Here is a 12,756-nt window from a genome sequence, read left to right as displayed (position 1 = left end):
AAAAGAATTCTGTCCATATTGGTCAAGGAACCAATATTAGGCCCACACAAGCAAGAACTATGTTTGAACATGGATTTTTTCAGCACATCGTATTGTGAACAGGACCCAAACAGTGATGTTATTTTCTGAAGGCTGTTCTTTATGCATTTATTCACTGTTCTCTCCACTCCCATAAAAGTGAGAGTTATTTGCATTCCAAAAACAGGAAGGCAGGCAGTCTGCAACTTATACAGCCTCCAATGTGGGAGATAATTACAGGTGCAGACAATTAATAAGCAGCGCACCCTGAGAGGGGGCTCAGTGAGGACCCTTTAAAAACCAGTAAAGAAACATTCTGGAACTTAGCTGTCTTACAAATAGAATTAGGCAGGGAGGACCTGTGCACCCTGTTCTCATTTTTCCCTCTTTTCTTTTGAAATTGAGAACATGGAGTCACTTTGAAATAAAAGTTGTGGAAGCTGCCTGAATGCGATATTATGGATTTCCATAACGTGCTTCATCTCCGCAATGCGGATGTGCATTTTTCAAACATGTTAAATCCTTTGGTCTGATTTGTTCCACAAGAGCATTATATAGACTAAAAGTAAGCACTATATATGGACTCGGCTGGTAGAAAAGATGATTGGCCTGTCTCAAAAGAACCCTGAACCATCACGTCTGAAAGCTCTTTTCAGCCTTCCTCAGCCTAAACATTTTATGGAATGAGGGTCATAGGTCACCAACTGTCAAAACACAACAAAATTACACAGTGCTCCTGTGAGGAAACTGAGCAGACAGTAAAGTCAGAGTTCACAAGCAGGACTCCTTAATGCATGTAACAAACAGTAATGCTGCTGTTAAAAAATAACAGGTATTTTCCCCTAACTCTTTCTGATTTTTACAAGTAGCACAGCAAATTTAGAGAACTTCAGTATAAAAAGATCAGTGCACATGCTGAATTAAACTATTTAAAACTTTAAAAAAAGGAAAAAAATCACAAAACTCAATCTCAAAGTAAACTGCTTGCAAACTCCAAAGTACCAAATGGTTTCTTAAAACCAGAGGCTCATAAATCTTCCTTTAATGTTTCTAATTTCAAAAATTGTAACTGTGTGGGTGGGTGGGTGGGTGCTATTGTTGTTTTTTGGCCTTTTTTTTTTTTTTTGCCTTTGGGTGTATGACCTGCAAATCTCTAACAGCCTTTTAAGCTTGCAGTACCAGCTTCTGCTCACTCTGTTGGAAACAGCCTACCCAGTCAACAGCAGGCTCCAAGCATGACTTCATTCTTCAGAACGAATCATTGGGGAAAAGGCTGCACAGCCAGAAGAACCATAGTTTCTATTTTTAAACGCTGCCTGTCTCATAGCTCAAAACAGTGGTAAGAGTTCAAACATTCAGGGCCTCAGTGTATCCATTCTCCCTTCTGGCTGGGCCTCAGAAAGATGATTCCTCTATTATTTAAAAAAAGAGAATAACCTTCTGTTTTTTAGACTATACTCTGCAGTGAATACACACATACAAACTTCATCTTCTGAAATTGACTAGATGAATACAGCTGGTCAGAAAAGAGGGCAGAGGGGCTGGAAAAGGAGATCATAGATTTTTCTGCTTTTCTTCAAATTTCATTTTGAGGGAGTTTATCTGACCAGCTATCAAATACGACTGACATTACCTCAGATGAGCAAAGACGACAAATTTTGGACGCAGATCCTATATACAGGAATGTTTGAGTTCCCACATTACAAAAATCATTGCCAGTTAAGAGCTTGTTTGTATTCAGAACCGGATCTCAACTTCCTCAAAGTTTGGGGTGTTCAGAACTAGAATCTGTTTCACTCCTACTGTGAGTGTTGTTGAAGTAGTTCTGCCTTTCTAAAACCAGATTTAACTTTCTGGTAGGGCCTGTGAAAACTATGTTTCATGTCTCACTTCACCACCACCACCTTGTATTCTGCTCCAGCTGTGATCACTCCACTAAAGGTGTGTCCAGCCTAAGGATAGGAGGGGAAAGATTACCAAGATAGTAACTTGGAGCACTCTCCAAGTTGACTGACATACTTTATATAAGTAGTAACCTGGTTATCATCAGGTCATTATCAGCCTCCAAGTGCAGGAGAAGTGGAACCAGCAGCTGGTACTGAAATATGTGCTACTCCTGAGGGCATTCTGCACCTTAAAATCTAAAATTCTGTGCACAATATTTTAAAATTTTGCAAAATTGTGAAAATGTTATTTGTCAAATAAATGTGAAGGCTCCAGCACGGCATTGGGGAGCACAGAGCACTGGCTGCACAGAGGTGGGAGATCACTGTGTAGGTCCCCACCCTGGACACGGACTCAGCGATGAGGCTGCATCCAAGCCTTACACAATGCAAAGACCCAGCCTGCCCCAGAAATACTCCAGAGCCCTGCCCCACTGTGTGGGCAGGCTCAGCATGACAAGATCCAAGCGTGGAGGGGCTTAATGTGGGGAGAGCCAGATGTGGGTTGAGAAGGTTCTGTATGGGGCAATCTGGGTGCAGGCAGCTCAGTGGGGGATCTGGATGCAGGGAAGATCTGGATGCAGAGGAGCTTGTTGAGGAAGTCCCATCCTTGCCAGACCAGCTGGGACTAACAACTGAGCCCAGTGCAGAGTAGGAGCAACCAGCCGAGTCTTCCCCAGTCCTGGCCCCTGCCCCACAATTGTATATTTCTCTACTGGCTGCCTTAGGCACCCAAAAAATACTGCTGGTGAGGGTCACATCACCGCTCTTGTGGCTTCCCTTTGCTTCCCCATCAGAAAGTCATTTTTCTGCAGCAAAGAATCCTGTGGCACCTTATAGACTAACAGACGTTTTGGAGCATGAGCTTTCGTGGGTGAATACCCACTTCCTCAGATGCATGTAGTGGAAATAATTATATAACCCACCCCCCACCTCTCACTCCCTGCGCCTGTTCTATTCTCTGTTTCTTGTTTCTGTTATACGAGATTTGGTGCCATTAGCCAATAGAAAGACAGAAAATCTTACAGCTTCATGGACATATCACCGAAGTAAATTGAAATCACTTTTCCATTAAGTCCGTTGAAATTGACTGTTTCAAACAATACTGACATGGTTTGGCAAAGAAACGATGAAAGGAATTATTAGGAGATAAGTACTTCACTGACTGCCAGGTTTGTAGTCTCTCTGATGTGCCAAGAAGAATAACCTGTATGAATATTGCAGGATTACACTGGAAATTCATTTCCTGTTGCTTTAATCCATTACTATGGGACCTGAAACAGATATATGTTTGTTTCCCTGGCAAAGGCTTCTGATGCATGTAGTGGAATTTCCACTACATGCATCTGAGGAAGTGGGTATTCACCCACAAAAGCTCATGCTCCAAAACGTGTTAGTCTATAAGGTGCCACAGGATTCTTTGCTGCTTTTACAGATCCAGACTAACACGGCTACCCCTCTGATATTTTTCTGCAGGGAAGCAAAGAAATCTGCAGGGGACATAAATTCTGCACATTTGCAGTGGCACAGAATTCCCCCAGGAATAATGTGCATGGTTCTCTAGCAACTATACAGTAAGTTTTGTAAGGGACAAGTGTTTAAATATGCCATGGGTCTGGAGGTTAAGTCACCAGCCCCAGCTGGATGGGTTTGTGGTATGCTCTGGTCACATTTAGTACAGCAACTATATAGTACCTTTCGAACATTTAATAGTTTATCATCACAGTACTCCTATGCAGTAGGTTTGATTGGCAGTACCTTTCAGGATGATTAGCATTTGAATAGGTCAGACTCTCTCACTTTTGTTTGTTCCCTGCATTGACTTTGTCAGAGTTTAACTTGAGAATAAGGCACTGTAATACCTCAAATAGTACATTAAAATATTAATAGCAGATGAATTCAGAAGCCTTTGCCAAGGAAACAAACATATATTTGTTTCAGGTCCCATAGTAATGGATTAACGCAACAGGAAACGAATTTCCAGTGTAATCCTGCAATATTCATACAGGTTATTCTTCTTGGCACATCAGAGAGACTACAAACCTGGCAGTCAGCGAAGTACTTATCTCCTAATAATTCCCTTCATCGTTTCTTTGCCAAACCATGTCAGTATTGTTTGAAACAGTCAATTTTATTTCCATGTCAAAGAAAGGGTCTGAAAGTTGTTTCTGTTTTAATGCCTAGAGGGATGTATCTTAAAATACTAAATGACATCCCACAGAGTAGGCTAATGTAGTATCATTTCTAGATTCCAGCAATACCATGGCATTATTTCATTATTCTGGAACTACTTTTATGATCTGCTTTCTAATCATATTATCTTGTTGCTTAATGGAAAAGTGATTTCAATTTACTTCGGTGATATGTCCATGAAGCTGTAAGAGTTTCTGTCTTTCTATTGGCTAATGGCACCAAATCTCGTATAACAGAAACAAGAAACAGAGAATAGAACAGGCGCAGGGAGTGAGAGGTGGGGGGTGGGTTATATAATTATTTGTGTGTGGGTAGACCCTTATCCTGTCAAAAACACTATACATCAACGTTGAATGGGCTTCTCATTAGTACTGCACCTAGAACTGAAACTGACAGTAGGCACGTGGAGTGAGGCTCTGACCAAGCTTACGTGCCTGTATGTGTATGTTCTAAGTTTCTGTTGGTATACCACATACTGTGTTCTCTGTACATGTGTGTGTGTGTGTAACATATCTATGCAATATGCGTATGTGTAAAGGACGTACCTGGGCTGTGTGCAAAAGTGTGTGGTACTGTATGTAAGTGTTTTGTTTGCATGAAGCAGTCACAGGTGACAGTCTAATCTAATGAATTTGTATGTGATATTTGTACCAGACATGAAAATGGTACATGTACAGGGGGTGCCTCCATAAGTATTCAGCATGAATAAATGCATATGGATGTGTGAGAAACAAAAGAAGGAGAAGGTACAAGTGGAGTAGAGGCTGTTATGTATGATTTGTGTGCGATTTTCTAGGATTTATAAGGGATGTGTGTGACAAATGTGCATGTTTTGTATGTGGAATTTATGCACATGTGATACATGTATGGAATGTGTCTGCTTCTGCATAAAGAAAAAATATTCTGTTCAGAATATTCAAATATCCCAATTTTCAAAAGATACACATGGATACAAAATTAAAAACTGCATTTAAACTGTTCTTACAGAAACAGCAACATATGCACTCTTGACTTTATCAAAAACCTCTAAAATCCAGTTCTATAAGCCTTTAGATCTATCACAAAACATACACACTGTGACTAAAGCCTCTCTTCCAACACAAACAACATAAATAGAAACAGCAGCAGCAGAATCTCCAGACAGGATTTCTAACAACTATGGACATTTTTTTCCATTACACATTTTAATGTATGTGTGTGTCAAATATGGCACCAGACAACATCAGAGTAATTGTATCTGCTTTTATTCATAGGCCAACAAGGCCTCTCTGACCTACAGTTGTGAGGACGAACCTTTCAAACAAATCAAGGCCTCCACAAAGTCTTCATGGAGAGTCCTGAACACTGTCACGAGCCTGTCAGATAAAAGTTAATTGTGTCTCTTGCTGATTGATCCCTCTACTCTTCTTTTAAAAAACTTGCAGATTTCATTTCATAGGGTGAAGGGCAACTTGAAATTCTCTCCAGATGTCAAGGTTCCCCCCCGCACCTCAACCTCCAAGATTTATGCTCTGAAACGAAGGGAATAGAGACACCACCCCTCCTCCCGCCTCCAAAAAAAAGCATAGAAAGAAAAAAAAGAGAAAAACTCTTCACTGAAGTGAAAAGCCTAAATTAAAAAAATACTTATGTGCAGTGAAAAGTGGCTGGAGGTAATGGGCAAGAATCACCGATTGCTACTGGCGAGTTTACAAGCTTTGAAGGATCTTCACATTCTGCTTAATGAGAATGGTTATAGCAGCATTGCCTCACACTGAGGTTTTATGAGAATAATGAAGTCTTTATTAAACAAAATATCTGCAGTTTCCATTATTGCTCACGTAGCTATAGAACCTCTACACTTGTCTACACATGGTAGGAGGAGGCTCAGTGTCTGGCATAAATGAACCACCACCTACTGTATCTTTCCATTCTTTCTGTGATCTTCTGTATCTCCAACAAAGAAATCAGTTTCTTTCCACTTAGGCTGTTTAAAATGACATGGAGATTTGGGAACAGACATGACTCCCTGGCAACCATCTAACCAAGTGAGTAAAATGGAGATTCTAAGGAGAATAACTTGCTGATTATATGTGAAAAGGACCTTGAAGGCTAAATTAGCAGATTTATTTTTAAAAAACAAAATGCTGTGAAAACAGAAGGAAATTGTTATTTGTTTCCTATCTTTCTTTGAACATTTAAAGCATTGATACTAAAAGCACCTACATGGAACCAATTGCAGAATCAGGGCCCAAATCAAGAGTTGTTCTATGCAACATGCTTCAGAACCACACACATTACTTCTTCCTGTAAATTATGCCCGGTAGTATTCAATACTGGCTTTGCTCCAGAATAAAAAAAGAAAAGAAAAGAAAATCAGAAAGCTCAGAGTTAATGTTCCACAAACAACCTTAATGCTATCTCTGTATCCTCATCCTCTGTACACCTATTTGGGAAACTTGTATATTAAGTACTAGACTAGCATTACCTTTGTCATTATGACTGCATAAAGGATAACAAATGAAAATATCATGTGTATAAAAATGCTTTGGTGACTGAAGTACTCCAGCATCTTCCATCAGTTTTCCAGGGGTGTAACAAAAAACTAGTTACAACCTTAACTATGAAGTCATTGTGATTTCTAATCAGGTACTTATCAGGCCTGTTTTTAGTCTTAACTGCCATATGAGGATGATGAATGAGACAAATACAGTGGGCTTTCTAGTTTGCCTAAAGAATGTGGAAGAAGCCGATTGGATTCTCAGACTTGTAGTGAACTACTAAAAAGAAAGGGGCTTTGTTTCAGAGCAGCATTTATGGGTAACAGGAGATGTTAGTGGGTTTCACGCTGAACAGAAAGATGGTCTGTGACTGATGTGTGATAAGTAGAAGGTGTTTCTTCGATCTACAGATATAGATGTGTGCTATCAGGGCTGTCTCCATGTTACACCATAGTCTACAGGCCAATTAGATGCAACTAGATGCCAGAATGTTGACAGATGTCATATTGTTTGAGCTTACTTGTCATCTCTCAGTGATTTTGCCTATGAATAGGAAGCGAGCAGCTAGATGGGCCTCCCTGAGGCAGTAGAAGCAAGGGTGCTGCTCGTTGAGAATGAGCGAGGGCATTGACTCAGTTCTTGAATCCTGGAATATGGGGCACAGTCCTCCAGAGAAGCGGGGCAGGGAGCCCAGCCCCAGACAAAGCAAGGGTGAAACTAATGACGCTAACAACACTAAAAATATAAGAAAAGAGAAACATTTAATTAAAACAGACAAATCGTTCTCGCAGGCAACCTATGAGCATGGAGGAACAAGGATTCCAACTCCGACCATGCAGTGGTAAGAGGGAACTGAGGAGGCGTCATTCCGCACAGCCTCATATAATCTCGCCTGCACCATGAGGCTACATACAGTGCACATGCTGGCCCACAGACACTGCTACAGAAATCTTCCAGCTCAGACGCATGACGTGCATGTGCACTCACATTTGGAATACATACAAAGACCATCGCTCGAAGATTGATGAGTTGTAGATGAGGTGATAGTTAAAGAGGTTGTCTGCACTGACTGCGGGTTTTTGGAGATTCTGATTCTGAGTCATATATTGGATTAATATATGTGACGTTTGCATTTTCAGAAAAGTTGGCAGGACAGCTGGTCAAAAACTGCAGAATACTTTTCATAACACTTGTTAAAAGTTTTTCTGAAAACTTTTTGTTGAAATTTTGAAAAATATTGGCCCTTTCAAAAGCAGGTTGAAAAGGGACTTTTTTTTTCATGGAAGTTTTTTGAAAAAAAAATTTTTGAAAGAAATTTTGATGAATTTTTAAATTTCTATATTTTCAGATTTTTCCAGTTGGCAGTTCCCTCCTCTAAAGAGCACACTATTATTTCCATTCACAGTGGTCACAGGTAACTTTTGCTGGTTTCCACCAGCTGCGATGAACATGGATCTTTGTCAAAGATGGGGGCTCAAATATTTCTTAATGCCTGTTCCATACAGGAGGCAAACTCCAAACCCAAATATCAGATTTCAGGAGGAAATCCTGTGAAAAGAAATAGTTGTGAAGATTGTCTTCCACTTACTCTCCCTACTGGTTTCCCTCAGATCTGGCTCATTGTAAGGAGCCCTCAGTCCTTGGGAAGCTCTCCATTTAAAGCAAACCAAACTGTAATTTTATAATTGCACTTTAAGGAACAAAAATTAAAAGTGTCTTCTAAAAAGAGAATGAACATAAAGATTTTCATAATATAAGTCAGATAATTAGACTTGTGACACTTTTTCTGGATGAAAGAAAAAAGGATACCACATAGGAGACTTATGACAGTCAGTATTTTTGACAATGGCAAAGCCATTCAATTTACACGATGACTCAGCCTTCACTTTGCAAACCATTAGATGTTCAAGGTTCAGGCTGAGGCCATAGGAAATGAGCAAGGAAGCTCTAAAGGTGAGTTGCTGCAATTAGATGCAAATACATTTATTAGAGCAGATGCTAAATAGGAAGACACCTTCCATTTTAATGAATTTTTAAAGACACAAATGTGCAGCAGGTGTGCTATTCTAATGTAATTGACCTTTTAAACAGTGGTCAGCAATGGGGTAATGCCCTTACTATCAAGAAATTTTCTTTTGTATTATTTCTCCTCTCTCTCGTTTCAGAAATGTTTACATCAAGTTTTGAAGTTTATTAATTGTATTAACTATTTCCCTTCATTTTTAATTATTGATCATTCATTATTATTGGTGTTTACTCTGAGGGGTTTTTTTAAGATGTAAAATAAAAGTTTCAGAATACATATGCTTACCCTGTACTATAATCCTCTGAATGGTCATCACAGGCTACCTGACTAAGTGCTAGTCCTTTGAGTCAGGTGTTGATTCCACAGTTTCTATTTGCACTGGATGAATTGGTACTATGGAGATATATAAAGCAACCACATAATTTATCCTACTTCTGAACCTTCAAAGAAGAAGGAAAACACCATCAATGATGTACTTAAGCCCTGAATCTGCAAGCACTTAAGCATGTGCATAATTTTACTTGAGTATTCCCATTGAAATCAACTATAGGGAGCAGCATGGGCTAGACGCTTGAGTATATACCCAGGGTCCCATCTGGGTTTGTACGACCCATGCTGCTGCCCGTGCTGCCGTGGCTTCACTGCTATTGTTATTCAAGCTAGCTACATCAAAGGTAGGTCCAGTATGTGCTGCAGTCACATCTCTGCAGTGTAGACATACCTTGGTGTAGCACAGACTCTCACCCCCGACCTCTGACAACCTCTGCTGCTTCCTCAGCCCAGTACTTTCAACCTACACCACTTCCCCAAGGCCATCTTTCCACTCGCCCTGTTCTCTGCATCAGGTCCTCATCTACACTCAAAAGGAACAGTCTAATTGGAAAGTACTGAGCTGGGGAAGCATTTCAGGGATGCATTCTCTCTGACATAAGGGGCACAGGTTTCATTCTTTATCTGACATGACTGAACACCATCAGTTAGTAAAATAAAGGATGAGAGGCTAAAACAAAGCTATATATTTACCTCAAATATTTGAAAAAATGTGTCTCTATTCAAACTTTTCGAAAATGTTTATCCAGATTTCAGTGCTTTTTCCACAGGATTTCAATGTTAAATCAGCCTCTTGTTTTTGTAGGCCCCAATTCTACAAAGCACTTAAGCAAATGCTTAATTCCAAGCACATGGGTAAGCTCATCTCTATTTATCAATGGACATAAGCGTATGTTTAAAGTTAATCACATACTTAAGTGTTTTACTGACTTGAGTTGTCATCTGATTAATTTCAGGAAAATGGCACCTTCCAATGAAAAGTAAATTTTACTTTTTTTAAACATTCCTATTATATTTCTACAATTATAACAACAATTGAAATATTTTTTGTTCAGAGAGTGGTTCCCCCACAAAACAAACCCTCTTATCAATACTGATCAACTTGTATAATGTATGGAAGACAGCACTTTCATAAGATACTCAGTTGACATGTCATTGAATTAATATATGGTTTTACCTTCATTTGCCAATTGGTAATTTCTGTTTTGCTATGCATAGGTAAATTCCTGGAGGCTCATTCCACTTAGAGATATAATGAAAAGCAATGAAGTAAAATGAGGATTTTATGGGGAATGACTTACTGATTGCAGCAGAAATGGTCATGGAAAATGAGTTAAGAGATTAAAGCAAACATAAGAAAATAGAAGCATATTATGTAGACCATTTAAATCATTAAACTTTCTACTTCTACAGCTGTTACATTCATCATGCTTCAGAATCAAGTGCACTTCTTCCTGTAGATATGAGAGATGATAGGCAGCATTCAGTAATGTTTGAATAACAATTTTTTTTTCATTTAGGGACTCACTCTGTAAAAGCTTACTATTGTGTGTTGTATTTACTATTGCGAATACTCCCTTTGGACTGGATTGCACCTTCTGATCCACCCAAGTAAGAGGCAGTGCATAATTCTGCTGCAACAGGACCAGGGCAGGGACCAAAGAGTGACTGAGAGTCACAGTTTGATCCTGCTTCACCTGTTGCACCAACTCAGCTATGCTGGCCAGCACATTGAGGGAAGGCAGAGACTAGGTTCTGCCCACTCCCTACGCACCTGAGTAGAATTGTGAATAGCAGCCGGCTGGCAGCTATGCTCTTCAGCACATGAAGACTGGAGGTGGGCCTGCATCTGCAGGCGTGCAGGCAGGCTCACAATTCAGCTCATTGACATCACTGAGAGTACTAGCCTATGGCAAGCACTATGCCTGGTAGAAAGTCTTTACAGCGCTAGGCCTTTACATGCAAGTAGTTACACACAACTGTTGAATTCCTCGGCTACTCAGATATGCTCAGAGGAATCCACACAGACATTCAGACTTAAAATAGGCACTTATTTGTTTTTACTTTCAGAGCAACCTGAAATATCACAGTATCAGTATGTATTTTCTAGCTTTTGTTTCACTCTTTGTGAGTTCAACTGTTTGGCTTGCATCAGCTGGAACGCTACCTGGGATTCACACTTAATTTTTTATGGTGCAACTTGAGTATGTGTCATCACAGTGCAAATGATAATAAACTATTTTTTAAACATGTTCTGCCATGTCTGCTTCTAATAGAGAGTATGAAACCACATAGGTATTTAAATTGACATTAAAAGTCAACAGAAAATTTCCCAACGATTTCCATTTGTTTTTTATTTTTCCCCCATATGAAATCATTGTCCCTTACGTTCTTATCTGTTTTTCACAGGCCTGCATATAGAAATCTCACTACAGAAATATTTATTCTCCATTTTTCTGTTCCGTCTGTGGCAAACATTTTGAAAGCATATTTTTCAATTGTCAAGCAATAAAAGCCACTTGATTTACAGAATCCCAGAATATCAGTCTCTCCCTTTTATTTTTGCATGAAAGTCCCAGATCTTAGAGATTGTAGGGCGTAAACAGAATAGAAAAAAAAAGTCGAGAATCATTTTAGATAAAGAAAGTCTATAATTGTTTTTGGGGTTTTTTGTGTTGATCACTTTTGGTGCAAGCTCCTGTTCTTTCTCGAGACCAAATTGTTTTGTATCTTTCCATATCTAACTGATAAATGCAGTAATTGGAAAAGTGTGTAAACTACATATGAACCAAAGACACAAATAGTTATATTTTCAATATTCTATACCTAAATTATAACTGCAAAACATTATGGTACAGGTAGCCGAGTATACCAGTGGTTCTCAAACTTTTGTACTGGTGACCCCTTTCACACAGCAAGCCTCTGAGTGTGACCCCCCCCCCACTTATAAATTAAAAACACTTGTCTATATATTTAACACCATTATAAATGCTGGAGGCAAAGCGGGGTTTGGGGTGGAAGTTGATAGCTCGTGACCCCCCATGTAATAATCTGGTGTCCCCCTGAGCGGTCTCAACCCCCAGTTTGAGAACCCCTGGAGTATACAAATGATTATTTCATGTGTACTTTATTCACACGCTCAAATGTGAGATTTGCATGTATAGTTTAGGACCCAGCTTTTTAAAATGTGGCCCAAACTGTCTTTTTCAAACTTCTGTATCAGTTGTGTTCTTTTCTACCAGATAAATGCATTTCCAGCTCCCTGTATAGCAAAATCAAGATACATTATCCAGTCTTCAGTTCAGATTGTTAAAAGTGTGTATCCAACAGAGATAGCTACAGGGTAATAACCTATTTTCTTTCTTATGAAAAGCCCTATTTCAGGTATATATCAACTATGCAACATACTTTTCACATTTCAGAGAGCCTAAGAAAGGCATAGAATGGTGTGAACTTGTAGAGGTAGAATCATTCTTATCTCTGAGAAAAATCCTACTTTTTAGCTCTGACATATTTATCTTAAGTAAAAAAATGACACTATAATGAATATAGCATTGTATTGTATGACCGTCTTGCCAGTCATGCCTTTCCTTTTTTCTGCTAACATAAACATAATATACAGCTATACATAATATTTGATTCTCACTGTTTTTAATACAAATTGTTATAGCTTTAAAGAATATTACCCCATTGACTTATTTCTTTTCTTTCTTTGTCTTTACCTCATTATTATATCTCCTCCTTCTTTTGGATTTATGATAAGGTC

Source organism: Gopherus evgoodei, chromosome 2, assembly GCF_007399415.2.
Source record: "Gopherus evgoodei ecotype Sinaloan lineage chromosome 2, rGopEvg1_v1.p, whole genome shotgun sequence".
Classification (NCBI taxonomy): Eukaryota; Metazoa; Chordata; order Testudines; family Testudinidae; genus Gopherus; species Gopherus evgoodei.
Note: the sequence above shows the minus strand (reverse complement) of the source record.